At 41.0% G+C, this 13,457-nt stretch overlaps 1 pseudogene; it reads left to right on the plus strand.

The window, feature by feature from the left end:
* Positions 1-13,457, plus strand: part of LOC100354656 (protein max-like) — a 189,952-nt pseudogene that overhangs the window by 75,943 nt on the left and 100,552 nt on the right.

Consider the following 13,457-nt stretch of genomic DNA (forward strand, 5'->3'; position numbering starts at 1 on the left):
GCTAATTTCCAGGGGCTGGGTGTACTCTCCAAGCCTCTCCCCATGACCTGTCTTTCTCTGGGTTGGAACGCTTAGTGCTACCATTGGAAAGCCTCTTTTGTAAGTTTTTACTCCATTATGTTGCAATTTTAACATCTCATGTGTTTGGCACTTAAAGCATTTTTATAATGGTCTTGGGTTTATTTTTGGCTCTGTTTTAAGGCTTTCTGCCAGCCTCCAACTTCTGCTATGTGGCTGACCCAAAATAGTTTCAAAGGCTCAGATGAAACTTGATATCAAAATCTTCCCCACACATATTAAAGTTAGCCTTGTAAATGCTGAAGGCCTTGCAAATTGTCCTGAGTAGTTATTAGACTCACAGGACATGTTGTACCTTTAGTTCATGAGACTGGAAAGTCAAGTGTCCATGGCACTGGCAGGCAAGTCCAAAGAAAAGAAACCTCTGCAGTGAGGTGCTTCCACAAGTCAGAGAAAGTTCCAGATGCACAAAAACTGGACTGACATTAAAGGGTCCTAAATACGCTCGCTAGCTGGCCAGGCTGTTGAGAGTCCTTGTGAATCTTTATCTGATTCTTCATGACTCTGTATACTGGGATTTCAAAAAGCTCATGGAAAAATGACATTGAAAAGATAACTAGATTTTGGTGTAAGCATTTTTTGAGATCTATGAATAGTTTTTTCATAACACATTTTCCATGAACCTTTTGAAGACCCCTTGTATTACTGCTTCTACTATCACTAGTTAACAACCATGACAATTATTCTCTGATCACTTACAGTAGGCTAAACCTGTAACTGTATATGGTCTTAAAATGTATATGGTGTTAAAGTGTCACATTCACAGTGTATAATTAGTGCTGTTTTTGCCACTGTTATGTAGATAAGAGAATTTGTGATTTAGAGAGCAATGGATTCCAAATTTGGTTGTAGAATCCCCCGGGAAGCTTTTAAAATTCCCAGTGCTTCAGCAACCACGCATACCTATTATATCCGAATGCCTAGGGGTGAAAAACAGGTATTAGTATTAAAAAAAACTAAGGAAAATGGCAGGTGATTCCAACATGCAGCCATGTTTGCAAACCATTGGCTTAGAGAGATTTAAGAGATTAACTGAGAATCACTCAGGTACAAAGGGGCCATCTGAGTTGAAATCTTGTACTTTTTCTAATTTACCAGCTGCCTTTCATTATTCTGCTGGGGAAAATGACAAAAATGTATAAAGTGGAAACCGTGGATCCTGCTCTCAAGGAATTTATGTCTTTAGGAAGAAAAATGATGTCAGTAAAGGCCAAATCAATAATAAATTATGTGGTGTTGGTTATGAACTCAGTAAAAATGGGGGAGCTACTGAGTCAGCCAAGCTCATGAGTTTACTTGCACTTGGTGTCGTATGTTTTAAAGAAACATTGAAAAAAAAAACACCTTCACTAATAGAAGTTGAGGAGATAGATTACAATCAGAGACCGAAGAACCTACCATTGTTGGTCTTGGCACCAGGAAAACTGGATATTTTGATAAATTATACCATGTATTAATTGCTCAAATAATATAAACATTATTACATGTAGTGTGCTTTAGACATATTTAATTCTCATAGTAATCCAGAGAGGTGTCATCACCATATCATACAGATCAAGAAACTGAAACACAGTGAAGATAGTAACTTTAACTCACCTGACTAATGACTGTCAGACCTGGGACTCCCAATTAGATTTATCTAACTAATATAAATAAAGTCTCTACTACATGTGAAGGAATGGGTGCTGGGGATATAATGGTGAGCAAAAACAAAGTCTTTGACCTCGTGAACCTTCAAGTAAGTGGGGGAAGACAGGTGTTAACCAAACTTTCATACAAAACATGAAAAAGTGCAAATGTGTTTGGTGTTTAAGGAAAGATGTGTAGTAGGTAGGTGTTGATGGGGCAATGAGAGGAAGGTTAAAGCAAAGCGGACTGTTGGTGACATTTTGCTCTAATAAAGGGGATCATGGAAATCAGATGGAACTGAAAGAAGACCTGAGAAACTGAAATACAAGGAAAGAGGGTGAATGTCATCCAGACATTGGTTGTCAATGGCATTGGTTGTCAATGGGGGGGTGACGGTATGGCAGGTGACATCAATTTTCTGTATTGAAAGAATCACCCCAGTTGCCTTGTAGAGAATATTTTTCAGGAGAGCAAGAAGGATTTGTGTCAGTGGCTAGCAAATATTTTTCCTAAATGAGTCCTTGTAAAAATACGTCTTACACTGATCAAGCACACACACACACACACCAGAAGTTAAAGTGTGAACAGCAGGGGTTGTGACAGTGGTATTGTAGGTTAAGCCTCTGCCTGCAGCACCACATCTCTATGTGTGCTGGTTCCAGTCCTGGCTGCTCCTCTTCTGATCCAGCTTTCTGTTAATGGCCTGGGAAAGCAGTAGAGGAGGGCCCTAGTTGGGGGAAGGGGTGGGACTTGCACCAAAGTGGGAAACCTGGAGGAAACTCCTGGTTCCTGGCTTCAGATCTTCCCAGCTCTGGCAATTGCGACCATTTGGGGAATGAACCACTGGATGGAAGATCTCACAGTCTCTGTCTCTCCCTCTCTCTCTCTGTAACTCTGCCTTTCAGATAAAATAAATAAATCTTAAGCACTCATCCCCAATTTGTTGACTACCGTTAGACACAGGCGAATGAATAGATGACTTACCTATTTGTGCAGATCTAGGCTTTCTTAAGCATTTACAGCTTGCCTCTCTCTTCCGTGCCTGAAGAAGGAAGTTTCAGTGGCTTCTGTCTGTCAGAGAAAATGTGTTTACCCTTATTAGCAAAGTCAACAGAGTAATGACACTAAGGTCTTTGAGGTCATCTTCATTCTATACTGAATAGAGCAGTTATTTCAGTGGGTATATTATCATTCATTTAAAGTGTAGTTTGTAGTTGCCTCAAGGCTCTTCAATTTCTGACACCCTGTATTAGGAATTTACTGCAAATTGTCAAATAAAAATGTAGTTGCATAATATTTTACAGTGATGTGAAATGTACTACAAAGCAATTAATGGCCCTAGAGTTGAATTAGGTTCTAACATTGGGAAGAATGAGCCTGTATTCAGAGTAGAGGAGTGTGTGTGTGTGTGTGTGTGTGTGTGTTTATGTGTGTGTGTGTGTGCACGCACATGTGGTGGCCATACTTTTGGTTGTTGGTGTCAATGAGTGCATTCTATTTTTATTTTTAAAAATATGTATTTATTTATTTGAGAGGCAGAGTAATGGACAGAGAGAGGGAGAAATAGAGAGAAAGTTCTTCCATCTGCTGATTCACTCCCCAAATGGCAACAATGGCTGGAGCTGGACTGATCCAAAATTAGGATCCAGGACATTTTCTGGGTTTCCCATATGGGTGCAGGAGCCCAAGCACTTGGGCTATCTTCCACTGCTTTCCCAGGCCATTGGCAGAGAGCTGGATTGCAAGAGGAGTAGCCGGGACATGAAGTGGCACCCATATGGGATGCCAGTGCCACAGGCGGAGGCTTAGACTACTATGCCACAGTGCCAGCCCCTAGTTTTCTGTTTTATCTAGGCTATTCTACTTTTTAAAAACATATTTATTGGGGCTGACATTGTGGTGCCACACATTAAGCTGTCACTTATGATGTCAGCATCCTATGTGAGTGCCAGTTCAAGTCCCAGCTGTTCCACTTCCCATGCAGTTCCCTGTTAATGTGCCTGGGGAAGCAGCAGAAGATGGCCCAAGTAGTTAGGGCCCTGCCACCCACATGGAAGATCTGGCTGGAGTTCTGGGCTCCTGGTTTTGACTTGGACCAGCTCTGCCTGTTGTTGACATTGGATAGTGAATTAATGGGTGGAAAATCTCTCTCTGTCCCTCTCCCTCTCTCTCTCTGCCACTCTGCCTTTCAAATAAATAAAAATAAAGAAAAAAATGTTGGTTGCATCTACTCAATTTAATTCATAGTCTATTAAGCCAAGTGGTACTAATGCCACCTTACATGTTAAAGTGATCTTATTAAGTGTATAAATGATCATATAGGTAAAATTTAGTGGCAAAGGGATCACATAAATAAGACCAAGCGTATCGTAATAACAATAGATAAAATTAAAAAGGAGAGAATGATCCAACATGGGAAGTAGGCCACATAGCAAACTCAATGCCCCAAACAACACTATGACCTCAGAATCAGCCCTTAAGGCATTCAGATCTGGCTAAAAAGCCCATGAGAGCATTTCAGGCATGGAAAGCCAAGATACAGTGGCAAAAAATGATCTACATGAAGGATCTCTGAGAGTAAGATCCCATTGGAAAGAAGGGGCCTTCAAAGAAGGAGGTACCTTTCTCTGAAGGGAGGAGAGAACTTCCACTTTGCTTATGGCCCTGTGTAAATACTTTTGAGTTTGCATACTCAAAAGGCTTACATAGCCTTGGCAGCTCATGACAAGAGCCTCGGGTGATCACTTATGTCATAAATCAGAGTGTCAATATCAACAACAGGAGACACTGTGCACTTACTCCCTATGTAGGACCCCTGTCCTTAATGAGTTATATTATGAGAATTAACGGTAAAACTTGTCTTCAAACAGTACCTCATACTTTGTTTGTCTGTGTGGGTGCAAACTGTTGAAATCTTTACTTAGTATAGAGTTGCTCTTCTATGTATAAAGAAAATTAAAATTGAATCTTAATGAAGAATGGGATGGGAGAAGGGGTAGGAAATGGGACGGGAGTGTGGGGGAGGTCAGGTATGGGAGGAAAGAATGCTATATTCCTAAAACTGTACCTATGAAATTTGTATTCATTAAGTAAAAGCTTTCTAAAAAAATCTTTGCAAATTCAAAAAAATTCATAGTCTATTCATGGTTTTCAGGTTTTAAAAAAGTTTGCTTATTTATTTGGTGGGGGGAGAGAGACAGAGACAGAGACAGAGATTCACTTCCCCAATACAGGTACTTCAATATGACATGCAGGCATCATAAGAAAGGGTTCAACCCACCATGCTACAATGTCTGCCTCAGTTTGCAGTTTTAAAGATTGAGGAATAATAGCTATTAATCTATTCTAATAGGCTAGATGAAAAGTTAACAGAGCTAGAGAAAAACTGGTTAAAAAGTAGGAGATAACAGGATTGGGAAGAGGAAACAGGATCCACTAAGGATGATTTAGATTTATTTATTTATTTATTTATTTTAAAGTCAGAGTTATAGAGAAGCAGAGGCAGAGGTGGAGAGAGAGAAGTCTTCCATCTGCTGGTTTATTCCCCAAATGGCCTCAATAGCTCAATCTGAAGCCAGGAGCCAGGTGTTTCTTCTGGGTCTCCCACATGGGTGCAGGGACCCAAGCACTGTGGCTGTCTTCTACTGCTTTTCCAAGCCATTGCAGAGAGTTGGATTGGAAGTGGAGCAGCTGGGACTCGAACCAGAGCCCGTATGAGATTCTGGCATTGCAGGTAGTGGCCTTACTTGCTATGCCACAGCGCCAGCTCCAGGATGGTTTAGTTTTCTGGCTTGAAAAATGATAGATGGTAGTTTCAAAAATGGAAAAATAGTACCTAGGAAGTAGATTATGCTTAAAAGTAGGGAAAGATCATGGTTCATGTTTGGGCATTTTGGGTTTATAGTGCCTGACACATCTATCAGGAGTTGTCCATAGGAGGGTGTCTGGACTAGAGATGTACATTAGCCGGCCATTGAGGGGAAGTCATGGATGAAATTTTCATGATACAAGGAGTAAAGACTGAGAAGAAGACACATGACTAGGTTTTAAGGACTCAAGAATTTGATTGTTAGATAGGGGAGGGTATCTAACTTGTGAAGAGAATGAAAAAGAGAAGTTGGTAGGGTAAAAAAAAACCAAAAAACAACAACAACAACAACAAAAAAACAGATGTCTTTTGTGTCACTCGAAGCCCAGAAAAGAGTGTTTCAAAGAGGAGCGAGAAGTCAACAGTGGCAAATGCTCTGCACAGGGTCAAATGGGATGAAGATAAAAACATCTGTTGTTTTTGTGGATGTGTGTGTCAGTGAAACAGCCCTAGAGAGAGCTGTTCTTATGGGTTCATGGGGGTGGAAGCCAGACTGCAGTGATTCGAGAGAATATAGAGGGAGAAATCGATACCAGCTTCTCAAGAGATCACGTTGCCACCTTACTGAGAAGCAGAACACCAAATGTACCGGTTAAGAAAGAAACAGGAGAGAGCTCAGCTTTCTGAAAGCTTCCCCAAGCCTCTGGCTGCTCCACACCCTCTGGAGTCTCAGTTTCTCAGGTTACCTCCAAGGCTAAGTGAGTGGATTTTCCAAACGTGTCACATGTGCTATCAGTATGAATGTACTTGTGGAGATGGGAAGTTTAGAGAATGGATACAGACTCCGGGACACTGATTAACTGTGTCCATGTGCATTGCTGGGTTTTGACAGACGAACCACTGGACATCTCCCATATACCATACAGTTCTGTGTTGGAAATGCAGAGAGGTCAAGAGCTTGCCTCCTGTGGCAAGTGTCAGATCTTGGGCTTCCCTTTGAGTTTTCTCTAAGACTTGTATTCTGTTGTGTACAGTGTCTTGTCCACTCTTTAGGTGAGGGTGAATATGTGCAGAAGGTCAGGTCTTAGGTTGGTCCATTCTATGTTTGTAGACATGGCCTTGTGTACCTAGGTCATTTCCAACTATAGGACTTATTTCTAAGCATTTACTTCCATTCCTATGGCATTCCTTACCCACAGATTACTGTACAGTTACCATAATGGTGGCCTTTTCCAACATAGGAATGGATATTAAATTAATCTCAGCCACAAAAGTCATATAAAGCTAATAGCAGAATAAATCAGTATGAAACAGTAGAATAGATATATTTATTATATACTTGATCATGGATCAAGGTCAAATCTTGGGGGTTTTAGAGATTCTCTTGTTCAGGCAAACTCTTACATTAAGAAAGGCTACCACTTAGAATGGCAACTAAATATCAGAGAGTTTACATATGTGTTATCAAGTCCTCAAAACAGACCTACGAGATAGGGTTTTTGGTCTTCATTTCACAAATGAGGAAAGAGTCTCCAGTGTATTAAAAGATAGTAGCGGTGGGGCCAGCACTCTGGTTAAAGTCTAGCAGCAGGTTAACACCCTGGCCTGAAGCGCCGGCATCCCATATGGGTGCCGGTTCTAGTCTCAGTTGCTCCTCTTCTGATCCAGCTCTCTGCTATGGCTTGGGAAAACAGTAGAAGATGACCCAAGTCCTTGGGCCCCTGCACCCACGTGAAAGACCTGGAGGAAGCTCCTGGCTCCTGGCTTCAGATTGGTGCAGCTCCGGCCATTGCGGCCATCTGGGGAATGAACCAGCAGGTGGAAGACCTCTCTCTCTGTCTCTACCTCTCTCTGTAACTCTGTCTTTCAAATAAATAAAATAATTTTTAAAAAAATATATGGTAGTGGCTGTTTGCCACCCTTTTATCAAAAAGTGCGCCAGTTTCTCTTAACACTGAGTTGACCCTGGTGACTGACTTGATTGACTGCATGTGGTGGGAAGGACATTACATTTTTGGGTCTAGTGTTTAAGAGGCTTGGTTGCTTTTAACTTTTGCTCCTGTGGCTGTGTAAGAAGTTCAAATAATCTGAGACTTTTATGCTTTGAGGATGCCCAAGAGACCACATGAATTGCCTACTTGGGGAGAAGAGAGTGGGAGGGGAGAGAGAGAGAGAGAGAGAGAGAGATTGACCTCACCAGCACGAGCTCTTCCAGCCATCATTTTGAACATATTCCAGCTCCATTAGATGCTGATTCAAGATGAAGCAAAGTCCAAAATTCAAAAACCAAAAACTAACCATCAACCAAAAACTTTAGCCCCAAACACAACCGAGTTGGGTCACACAGTCATTTCCAGTCTTTGAGCTGCTGTAGCTGCAGCCACAGAGAGTGTGGGGCAGAGACAATCTGTCCCTGCTGTGCACTGCCCTAAATCCAAACCCACAGAACTGCGACTATGGTAAGATGGTTGTTGTTTGAAACCACTGAGTTTGGGATGGCTTGTTATACAGCAGTAAGTGACTTAAACAGTGTTTCATTAAGCAATTTTGCCTGATGACAGAGGAAGGAGCAGAGTCTGGATTCAATCCCACATCTGCCTGATTACAGAGCTGGCTACTTTGCGTGGTTTCTTCTCCCGGGACTTTCAGATTGATTTTAATTTTCCACTAGGTCACCTGCTAAATTCCCCCTTAGTTTAAATTCTGAACACATAGGAAGGGGGAAAGAAGTGGTTATGCTCCTTCAACATCACAATAAAAGGCAAATGACAGGCAAACAAATGCTGAAGTCTAGCTGTTGCTAAGGTCTAACTTGCTGGGAAAATCTGAGGAAGCTTCAAAGGCTGACTGTACCCTATTCTTCATCTCTGCCCACTTGTACTTTTCAGTGGTTAAAGTGCGACTGTATTTTTGCTACTTCTTGATTTTTTTTAATTAAAAAACAAACCATGATGAAGGTAATACTGTTAGAGGAAGAAGGCAAAAGTAGCTTGTGCAAAACAAATGCATTATCCCCTGTTAGAAATGATCACAATCTAAGACGCCATGAAGTGGTTTGTGAGATCTTTGGGAAATGGCAGAATGTCAGCTTCCAGGATGAACAGGGCATGTTCCTGTGGAATAGGTTGTGCATTTCTGTGGGAGCAAATATAACGTGTGATGAGAGCCCTGTGAATAACTGTGTTTATCAAATTCCAAAGCAAATACTCAAGTGAAACTCCACATAAAAGGCCAGACCACAGAATGGAGGTTCCCCATGGCACTGGCAAACTGACCAAAATGCCTGCGGTTTGGCAGTGTATATATGTGTGTGTGTGGAGGGGAGTTAAACTACGGAGCATTTGTACATACATCTATTTCTAGTAACTGCTTCATACAACCAGTTTTATGGCTTATTTTTTACCAAGTTCTCTAGCTCAAATTTCTCACTAGTGCCTCCTATTTCTTACCTGATATTGAGTAGGCAGTGATAGGCAGATCTCATACAAGTTTTGTTATGCTGACAACTTCTCTGTTCAATGAGGTATCATGTTATCTAAATTCAAACTCTGGGGATGTTAGGCAAGGAATATTGTAATCAGGGAAATGTTGAGTGCATACGGAATACAGCTGGCATGTATATAGGTGTGATAGATTAGCTCATTGCTCAACAAATTATCACCCTCTTCTTTCCCACTACCTCCATAGAATAAGTGTATTTCCCCTACATCCTACTGATGTGGACTTGACATTGTGATTTGTATTGGCTCATGGAATATGAATAAATGACAGTGGCGGAGCCAAGATGGCGGAATAGTGAGGGCGCGCACCGATAGTCTGGGAAAATTTAGTTTAATAAAAGGGGAGTTACGGTAGCTGCAGAAAAAAGAACCAGGAAAAAATTGCACGGGAATCGTGAATCGGAGGACCTACTGGGAGAACAAGGTCGCCCACCGCGCGGAAGCCAAGTCGCGGGACCGAGCGGCAGAAGCCCCAGTGCTCCAAGGGGAGTGCATGCCACACAGACAACAGCGGGGAGACTTGGGATGCTCAGGGCTCCGAGTCCACACATCGGCGCTGGAAGGGGAGGTGAGCTCAATAACCCGAGACATTGGTGGGGAAACGGGGGTCAGAATCTAGAGGGGGGCCGGAAAGTGCAGCAAACTCACTACCGGAAAGAAGGAAAAAAAAAAAGCTTCGGGGTTTCTCTTCCCCCTAACCTTGCAAAGGTTACAAGGCTGCAAGGCTAGAAGAATTCCCAAGAGACAAAGAGCAGGCCTGCTCTCTGGATTTACATATCAATGGGGGAGAGCTAAGGAACTGAGTCACTACAATTCAGTAGCCTAGGCAACCCAGTGGGAGTCCAGAGGAGCCAAAGACTGGAAGCTAAATACCATCAATTCTGCACAGCCGTGCCCTGCGGTGTTACTTACCCCCTGAATAAATAAAATAAATAAATAAATAAAAAGAGAGAGATTTACCACGCATAACCTGAGGGTGTCACCTTTGCACACCCTTAACCTGGAAGAACCAGGCAGAGCTCTCAGGCCGCACCCATCTCAAGCCTCCAAGGCTCCTCCAACAGCAGGCAGTCCACTTAACACGGACACAGTACAAAAAAAAAAAAAAAAAAAAAAAAAGAAAAAAAAAAAAAACGCACAGTGACGCAAGAAGAATTAACTATGCCGAGTAACAAACACAGAAATAGAGGGAGCAAGATCAACGATGACACTATGATGCCTCCAAATAAGCAAAACACCCCAAGCCAAGAGTATGAAGATGATGAGATAGAAGAAATGCAAGATACGGATTTCAAAAAATTTATGATAAGAACATTTAGAAGTTTTCAAAAGCAAATCCTTGAACTACAGAAATCCTTAATGGACAAGATTGAAAATCTCTCTCGTGAAAACGAAATTTTAAGGAAGAGTCAAAATGAAACTCAGAAACTAGTAGAACAGGAAAGTGTTATAGTGAAGAGAAATCGAAATGAAGAGCTCAATAGATCAAATGACAAACACATTAGAAAGCCTTAAAAACAGAATGGGTGAAGCAGAAGAGAGAATATCGGACTTAGAAGATAGAGCACAGGAAAACATACAGTCAAACCAAAGAAAAGAAGAGGAAATTAGAAACCTAAAAAATATTGTTGGGAATCTACAGGATACTATTAAAAAAACCAACATTCGAGTTCTAGGAGTTCCTGAAGGCATGGAGAGAGAGAAAGGATTGGAAGGCCTTTTTAATGAGATACTAGCAGAGAACTTTCCAGGTTTGGAGAAGGACAGAGATATCCTAGTACAGGAAGCTCATAGAACCCCCAATAAACATGACCAAAAGAGATCCTCACCACGACACGTGGTAATTAAACTTACCACAGTGAAACATAAAGAAAAGATCCTAAAATGTGCAAGAGAGAAATGTCAGATTACTCTCAGAGGATCTCCAATCAGACTCACAGCTGACTTCTCATCAGAAACCCTACAAGCTAGGAGGGAATGGCGAGACATAGCACAGGTGCTAAGAGAGAAAAATTGCCAGCCCAGAATATTATATCCTGCCAAGCTCTCATTTGTGAATGAAGGTGAAATAAAGACCTTTCATAGCAAACAGAAATTGAAAGACTTTGTGGCCACTCGTCCGGCCCTGCAAAAGATACTTAAAGATGTGCTACACTCAGAAACACAGAAACACGGCCATCAATATGAAAGAAGGGAAAGGAAGAACACCTACCAGTAAAAGAGCATGGGAAGCTCAAAGCATATACTAGAAAATATTTCCGGGAAAATGGCAGGGCAAAGTCACTACGTATCAATAGTCACATTGAACATTAATGGTCTGAATTCTTCAGTTAAAAGACACCGTTTAGCTGACTGGCTCACAGAACACAACCCAACTATTTGTTGCCTACAAGAAACATATCTCTCTAACAAAGAGGCATGCAGACTGAAAGTGAAAGGTTGGAAAAAGATATTCCATGCCAACAGAAACCAAAAAAAAGCAGGTGTAGCCATATTAATATCAGACAAAATAAACTTTAATACAAAAACTGTTAAGAGAGACAAAGAGGGACACTATATAATGATTAAGGGTTCAATTCAACAGGAAGATGTAACTATTATAAATGTATATGCACCTAATTACAGGGCACCGGTCTATTTAAAAGATATGTTAAGGGACTTAAAGGGAGATTTAGATTCCAATACAATAGTACTGGGGGACTTCAATACTCCACTCTCAGAAATAGACAGATCATCCGGACAGAAGATCAACAAGGAAACAGCAGATTTAATTGACACTATTGCCCAAATGGATCTAACAGATATCTACAGAACTTTCAACCCTACATCTACAGACTTCACATTCTTCTCAGCAGCGCATGGAACCTTCTCTAGGATTGACCACATACTAGGCCATAAAGCAAGTCTCAGCAAATTTAAAAGAATTAGAATCATACCATGCAGCTTCTCAGACCACAGCGGGATGAAGCTGGAAATTAGCAACTCAGGAAACCCCAGAAAGTATGCAAACACATGGAGACTGAACAACATGCTCCTGAATGAACACTGGGTCATAGAAGAAATCAAAAGAGAAATCAAAAACTTTCTGGAAGTAAATGAAGACAACAACACAACATATCAAAACTTATGGGATACAGCAAAAGCAGTATTGAGAGGCAAATTTATAGCAATAGGTGCCTATACCAAGAAATTGGAAAGATACCAAATAAATGAGCTTTCAGCGCACCTCAAGGACCTAGAAAAACTGCAGCAAACCAAACCCAAATCTAGTAGGAGAAGAGAAATAATTAAAACCAGAGAAGAAATTAACAGGATTGAATCCAAAAAAAATTACAAAAAATCAGCCAAGCGAGAAGCTGGTTTTTTGAAAAAATAAACAAAATTGACACCCCATTGGCCCAACTAACTAAAAAAAGAAGAGAAAAGACCCAAATCAATAAAATCAGAGATGAAAAAGGAAACGTAACAACAGACACCACAGAAATAAAAAGAATCATCAGAAATTACTACAAGGACCTGTATGCCAGCAAACAGGAAAACCTATCAGAAATGGATAGATTCCTGGACACATGCAATCTACCAAAATTGAACCATGAAGACATCGAAAACCTAAATAGACCCATAACTGAAACAGAAATTGAAACAGTAATAAAGGCCCTCCCAACAAAGAAAAGCCCAGGACCAGATGGATTCACTGCTGAATTCTACCAGACATTTAAAGAAGAACTAATCCCATTTCTTCTCAAACTATTCAGAACAATCGAAAAAGAGAGAATCCTCCCAAATTCTTTCTATGAAGCCAGCATCACCTTAATCCCTAAGCCAGAGAAAGATGCAGCACTGAAAGAAAATTACAGACCAATATCCCTGATGAACATAGATGCAAAAATCCTCAATAAAATTCTGGCCAATAGAATACAACAACACATCAGGAAAATCATCCACCCAGACCAAGTGGGATTCATCCCTGGTATGCAGGGATGGTTCAACATTCGCAAATCAATCAATGTGATTCACCACATTAACAGACTGCAGAAGAAAAACCATATGATCATCTCAATTGATGCAGAGAAAGCATTTGATAAAATTCAACACCCTTTCATGATGAAAACTCTAAGCAAATTGGGTATAGAAGGAACATTCCTCAATATAATCAAAGCAATTTATAAAAAACCCACAGCCAGCATCCTATTGAATGGGGAAAAGTTGGAAGCATTTCCACTGAAATCTGGCACCAGGCAGGGATGCCCACTCTCACCACTGCTATTTAACATAGTTCTGGAAGTTTTAGCCAGAGCCATCAGACAAGAAAAAGAAATCAAAGGAATACAAATCAAGAAGGAAGAAGTCAAACTATCCCTCTTTGCAGACGATATGATTCTGTACTTAGAGGATCCAAAGAACTCTACTAAGAGACTATTGGAACTCATAGAGGAGTTTGG

This window comes from Oryctolagus cuniculus, chromosome 1 (genome assembly GCF_964237555.1).
Source record: "Oryctolagus cuniculus chromosome 1, mOryCun1.1, whole genome shotgun sequence".
Classification (NCBI taxonomy): Eukaryota; Metazoa; Chordata; class Mammalia; order Lagomorpha; family Leporidae; genus Oryctolagus; species Oryctolagus cuniculus.